Source organism: Trichechus manatus, unplaced genomic scaffold (genome assembly GCF_000243295.1).
Source record: "Trichechus manatus latirostris isolate Lorelei unplaced genomic scaffold, TriManLat1.0 scaffold00117, whole genome shotgun sequence".
Lineage (NCBI taxonomy): Eukaryota > Metazoa > Chordata > Mammalia > Sirenia > Trichechidae > Trichechus > Trichechus manatus.
In genome coordinates this window covers 3,436,930-3,444,122 of record NW_004444053.1, presented here as the reverse complement: position 1 = coordinate 3,444,122, position 7,193 = coordinate 3,436,930, and positions in this window count along the sequence as shown.

Sequence of the window (7,193 nt, the reverse complement as noted above, 5' to 3'; positions counted from 1 at the left end):
AATAAAATATTAAAAAAAAAAAAAAATCCTTATATCTTTTATTTCTCTGTTATTCCTTACTACTTTGGCTAGGACATCTAGCACAATATTTAATAGAAATGAAAATAGCACTATCCTTGTCTTGTTACTGATCTTAAAGGGAACGTTTACAGTATTTTACCAGTAAGTGTGTTGCTTAACATAGGGTTTCTTTGTAGATTCCTTTATCACATTAAGGAAGTACCATACCATTCTAATTTTTTAAAAAATGAGCAGACGTTGAATTTTATTTCACATTTTTTGTGTATTGAGAAGATTACAATTTTTTCTTCTTTAACTTAACTTGTTAATGTGGAGCATTATATGACTGACTTTCTAATGTTAAGCCAGTTTTGCATTCCTGGGATAAATGTAAATTGGTCATGGCATATTATGTTTTTGTTTCTTAATACAGGCAGTCCCTGGATTACAAATGAGTTCTGTTCCTAAGTCTGTCTTTAAGCTGAATTTCAGCGTAAGTCGGAACAGTTAGGTATGGTTTGTATCTAATGTCAGTGAGTCAAATGTTTGTCTTAGTATATAGTATATAGCGTACCTTTCTATGCATAAAAAATATTGAAGAAACACATCTGGATACACTAAAACATCTTTAACATAACAATACAGTAATAATAAATGATGATGTTTTGATGCACATTGCAATATAGCACCCATTTGTTATTATGAACCATTGCATGTACCTCAAATTTTTAATAGACTTTACAGTGGTTGATTCGTAACTACGGGTTGTACTTAAGCTGGACATTCGTCACCCTGGGACTGCTTGTAAAACAAAAGCATTGTTTATATAAACCAAAACCAACTGGGCCATGATTCTCAGTGTTTATATGTGATCACTCTCATGATGGGATCTGCTGTGAGTAGCCAATCAGTTGAAAGGGAGTTTCCTTGGGCATGTGGCCTGCATCTGAATATAAGCAGACATTCTGGCTTTTTGTTCGCTCTGGATCCTGTGGCTGACTCCTGTTTGCCTGATCTCCAGTTCTTGGGACTTGAGCTATCAGTTTACCTGCCAATGTTGGGATTCGTCAATCTTCACAGCCTGTGAGCAAGAGCCCTGCTCTCTGACCTGCCTATCTGGGATTCACCAGCCCCTGCGGCTACATCGGAGAAGCCTCTATCCTGATCCATGGACTTGGGATGTTCCAGCATCTACAATTGTGTGAGCCATTTCCTTGATATATATAAATTTCTCTCTATACATATTTATACGCTTTACTGGATTTGCTTCTCTAGAGAACCCAGCCTAAGATATAAACCAAACATGTTGCTGTCGAGTCAATTCTGACTCATAGTGACCCTATAGGACAGAGTAGAACTGCCCCAAAGGGTTTCCAAGGAGCGGCTGGTGGATTCAAACTGCTGACCTGTTGGTTAGCAGCTGAGCTCCTAACAACTGCACCACCAGGGCTCCCACTGTCTATACAGGGAAATGAAAATCACAGATTAGCCACTTTCCCAAGGCCATACCATCCCAAGTATTTGTACAAAGCAGATGATTGAAACCTTGAAGTTCTGAGTAACATAGACTGGAAGAAATGGTTTTAGCCTGGAAGGTGTTTAGATATTAGAAGCAGAACACCTTGCTCAGAAGAACCACTCTTTCTCTTAGGTAATGGTACCCAGAACTCAACTTGCCTTACAGCACTGCCATCTGAGGCCCTAAGGTTCTATTTAGGGTCATGCAGAGTCTCCATCACCTCCTAAGCAAACCCCCAGGGGCCTATTACCTCTAGGTAAGACAATTCTCTCTTATCAGGATCCAGAATCGTAGAACTATTGGAGGATTAAAAATGGGACTTCATTTGATTACTTGCAGCTAAGTGACTTTATACAGTTGCTGTTTTTCCATTTCTTTTTTATATTATAATCTATTGTTTAATGTCACAGTTGGAGTTGATATGTATTTCAGTGAAGAACTCATTTGCTAACCAAGATATTTGAGTTCAATGTTGCTCCAAAGTACATACAGATTTCTTTTTTTAATTCAAACTCACTTGTTTACCAGAATTGATGTTGTTGCATTTAACAGGTTTCTAGCCACAAAGTCTCCAGCCACAAAACCCAGGGAGGAGTCAAGGTTTGTTTCTGAGACACCTATCTTTTTGTTTATGTTTCACTTTTATCGAGCCTGCCACCTTCCCTGCCTCATTGCAGAGTAGGAGAAGGTGACATGTAGGGACATCTTTATGCAATGTCCTCATTTTCCGTGTTACTTCTCAAAACATTATATATTGGCTAAGCTCCATAGTAATCTAAGTCATAAAAATTAGAAAACTTAGACTTTCATTGTTGTTGTTGTCTACCAGCCTGGCAAAGATTCTTAAGATTGACAAAGCTGAGTGCTGGAGCAAGAGTAGGGGTATGGGCACTCAAACTGCTGGCTCGAGTTCAAATTTGTACTTTTACCTGGAGGATAATAAAGTAGTATCTATCAACATTTTAAGCACAAATATACTTTTTGGCCTGGTAAATCCACTTCTAGTAATTTTCCTAGACTAATTATGGGGCAGGTATATGCAAAAATAAGGAGCCCTGGTGGCACAGTGGTTAAACGCTCTGCTGCTAATTGAAAGGTTGATGAGTCGAACTTACCAGCTACTCCATGGGAGAAAGATGAGGCAGTCTGCTTCTGTAAAGATTACAGCCTTGGACTCTCTATGGAGCAGTTCTACTTTCCTATAGGGTGGCTATGAGTCAGAATCGACTTGATGGCAACAGGTTTTATATGCAAAAATAAATATCCTAATATGTTTTACAATATATATACATTTTTAATAATAGTGAGAAATTATGAATAGAAAGACTTCATCAATATGGAATATTTTAAGTAAATCATGGTACATTACACTGTGGAGTATTATGCAGCCATTGCAAAGGATGATGTAGAACTATATTTATTAACACGAAAAGATGTCCTTAATATATGATTTAGTTCTAAAAATACAAAAATAAAAACAACCCCGAATCAATTTTTGTTGAAAATTTGTTTGTGAATATATAAATTAAAAAAATTTTGGAAGTTTATCGACTTGTTAACAGTAGTTATCTTTGTGGGGTGATATGGTGATGAGTTTTACTTCTTTACACCTTTCTGAGTAGTATGAATCTTTTATAAGAGAATGTATTACTTTTACACTTTCATTTTAGCAAATGACTACTTTTTTATGAAAATTTTTTTCTATTAATTACATCGATGAGCCTCAAAATTAAAAAGTATTATTTTAATAACAAAGAGTTAAACAGCAAACTTTAGTTATAGGAAGAGAGAAACACTCAGCAGCTTAAGAACAAACAACTCACCCAAATAAAAAATCTCAGATGACTGCCTTTTCCTGTCTCTTCATTGTTGAAAGGAAAGCAAATCCCCAGGGGGCTATTATCCCTCTAGGTGAGACAATTCTCTCTTATCAGGAGCCAGGCTCATAAAATTATTTAAGGATTAAAAAATTGGGCTTGATTTGATTACTTCCAGAAGTGACTTTATACAGTTGCTGTTTTTCTGTTTATTTTATTATAATCTATTATTTAATGTCACAGTTGGAGTTTGTATGTGTTTCAATAAATGACTCATTTGATAACCAGGATATTTATAAGAAAAGGAAGCAATTTTTAAGGCAGATACATCAATTTTGAAACATAATTTAAAAGTACCTGTTCAGCTCTAGGGCTCATTTAGGGGATCTAAGACCAGTGGGTGGTACAATTAAAGTTGCTATGTGCTATTTACACCTTATTTGCCCTTATTACAGGTTAGACTGGATAAGAAAACCCCCCTTAGTCCCAACTATTTCCAAAAACACATCTCCAAATACATCTGACAAAATCTAGTGTTTTTTCGATTTTATTATATTTGTGTTCAAATGAAAAGTTGTGTAATGGATAGCATGCATGCCTAGTGTGTGATGGAAGAGGACGTGTCCATGGCCCCTGAACACGAGGACATTTAATGAGCTCTGGGCTAACAGGAGCTGTGGTGAGGGTGGCAGTCTGACTAGGGCTGTGGAGGAGCAATGGTTGTTGTCATTAGTTGCCACGGAGCTGACTCTGACTCATGGTGACCTTATGTACAACAGAATGAAACATTGCCCAGTACTGTGCCATCCTCACAATCTTTGGTGTGTTTGAGCCTATTGTTGCAGCCACCGTGTCAAACCATCTCACATAAGGTTTCCCTTGTTTTCGCTGATCCTCTGCTTTACCAAACATGATGTTCTTTTCTAGCGATTGATCTTTCCTGACGATGTGTCCAAAGCAAGCGAGCTGAACTCTCGCCATCCTCCCTTCCAGGGAGGATTCTGGCTGTACTTCCTCCAAGACAGATTTGTTCATTCTTCTGGCAATTCATGGTATAGTCAATATTCTTTGCCAACACCACAATTCGAGTGAGTCAATTCTTCTTTTTCATTGTCCAGCTTTCTCATGCATATGAGGCAATTGAAAAGATCATGACTTAGATGAGATGCATCTTTGTCATCAAAGTGACATCTTTGCTTATTTAACACTTTAAAGAGGTCTTTTGCAGCAGTTCTTCCCAATGAAATGGTTGTTACAGGCACAGAAAATATCACCCACTGCCGTCGAGTTGATTCTGACTCATAGCGACCCTATAGGACAGAGAAGATCTGCACCATAGGGTTTCCATGAAGTGGCTAGTGGATTCGAACTACCAACCTTTTGGTTAGCAGCTGAACGCCAAACCACTGTGCCACTAGGGCTCCAGATGTTTTATTAGGAGAGAGAATATCTAGGATGCAGTGAATCTGATGTAACTTGAATTGAGTTTTTAAGTGAGTATTCTAAGAGCCAAAGGATATAAAAATGAGTAAGACATGGTCCCTTGCACTGAAGAAATGTATAGTACAGTGAAGGATATCGGTGTTCAAGCCCAAGGCAGCAGAGGCAATAGTTGTGGGGTGCAAGGTGTACTAGGCATCCAGAGGCGAGGCCATGGTCCAGCTGTCCTTACAGGGCTTCCAGCTACTCCACATGCCTTCACTCACGTGCCTCATCCACGTGCCTTCATTCATGTGCCTTCATCAAGGAAAATACATTTCTCGTCCACACAGCAGTCTTTCTGAGTAACCCAGAGCTACTGCTGATGCCAAACCAGCAACATTTTCCCCTCTCTCTTAGCTAAGTTTTCCTTTTAAAATGAGGTAGATGATGTTTGCCTTTTCTGACATTCATCCTGACGCCTTACCTTAAGCCAGGCAGACCAAGAAAGATGGTGGAATCCTCTTTTGCATTCCAGTCCACCTACCCACTGAACCTTGGCCTTCTCTCCCTTTCAAGGCTCCTCTCCTACCATTTGGCCCTGATGTTGTTATGTGATTTGCTGGCTTTGACTCTCAGAGCTCCTTAAGGATTTGGGCCTGAACCTGCCCTTTGGGTCTTTCCTCCTAGGATCTCCCTCACTGAATTCCCAAGAACTCAATCCTAAGCTTCAACTAGGCCAGAGAGAGACCATTGCTGCCTTATTATTATTGACAGGACAAGGTAAGAGCCTCAAAGTGGATCACACATTTTTGTGTTTAATGTAGTAACCTGTAATAATGGCAAATATTAAAGAAAAAAGAAAAATTGTCTATATTCACCAGAATCACATGAAATTCATTATAGTTGAAAATAGTATTCTTTTATCTAAAAAGAAAAGTACATGCAGGGTATATGTATGTGAGTGTCAGGAGAAAGTTTAACATGCATTTCTCCCCTGCAATTCCTCTCTAATTTGAAATTGTTCAATTTCTAAAACCTAATCAACATTAGCATTTTAAGAAACAATAGAATGACTCTCTGGGAAAGTTTTCAATGGTGTGGGAAAGCCTGGGAAGATGACCTTGCCTAGACTTGTCAGGTCAGAGCAGAAAGCACAAGATGCAGCTCCTCTCCCAAACCCTCAGTGCTCAGCTCCCACCATTTCTCTCTCCCCTGAACTCTGATAGCCTTTTTATCCATACAGGGTACCCAGTGTCTCATACGGTTTTTTCTCCTTTCTTTGTGTCTGGACTACATTTCCAACTAGGTGGAAAATTCCTAGAGGCAGAAACTGAATCCCAAATCTTACAATGCCCTACATGTAACAGACATTTGACAGGTATTTAACTCTCTAAGCCTCAATTTCCTTTTTAATAAAATGTGTATAATAATAGCACCTTCCTGGTCAGGTTGTTGTGAGCATTAAATGAGATAAACATTTTTAAATGCTTAGCACAAGATCTGGCCCACAGAATCAGTGCTCCGTAATGGTAGTTGTGATGGTTAAGGATGTGTATCAACTAGGCCGGGCCATGATTCTCAGTGGTTTGACAGTTATGATGCAGTTTGGCAGTTGTATAATGATGTAATCACCTCCATGATGAGATCTGCTATGAGCAGCCAATCACTTGAAAGGAAGTTTCCTTGGGGGTGTGGCCTGCATCCAATATATGTGGACTTTCTGGCAAAGCTCACTGGTTTTTTCTTGCTCTGGATCCTGCATCCAACTCATCATCATCTGACCTCTGGTTCTTGGGACTTGAGCCAGCAGCTTGCCATATTTGCCTGCCAATCTTGGGATTCATCGGACTCTTCAGCCTGTGAGCCAGCAACCTGCCAACTGACCTGCTGATCTTGGGTTCACCAGCCCCTGCAGCTCCATGAATCAGGAGAAGCATCCAGCCTGACTCTTGACTCACGGACATGGGACTTTTCAGCCTCTACAACCGTGTGAGCCATTTCCTTAATATAAATATATCCCTGTCTCTCTCCCTCCCTCCCTCTCTCTCTCTCTCTATATATATATACATATATATATACAAGCTTCACTGATTCTGCATCTAGAGAACCCAGCCTAATACAGTACCTAATGAATACAACAATTGCTCTTCTCCATTTCCTCAGTGACTTTTAAATATTCTATAGATGCTGTTCATTTATAAACAGGCCATCCATTCAACTGGATTTCTAGTGTTCTAGTGTAGATACACATGATAACCCTTCTGTGGTTATCATGACATTCTAGCAGTCAAAGTGCCCCAGACACAATATGCTTTTGGAAGGGTTTTTCATACTTTTAGTGTAAAAAACCACTTCCTAATTTATCTGCTGGGTTTAGAGCATTTTTTATGTGTGTGTGCATGTCTAACTACCGAGCTTGCACAAAACAATCTTAC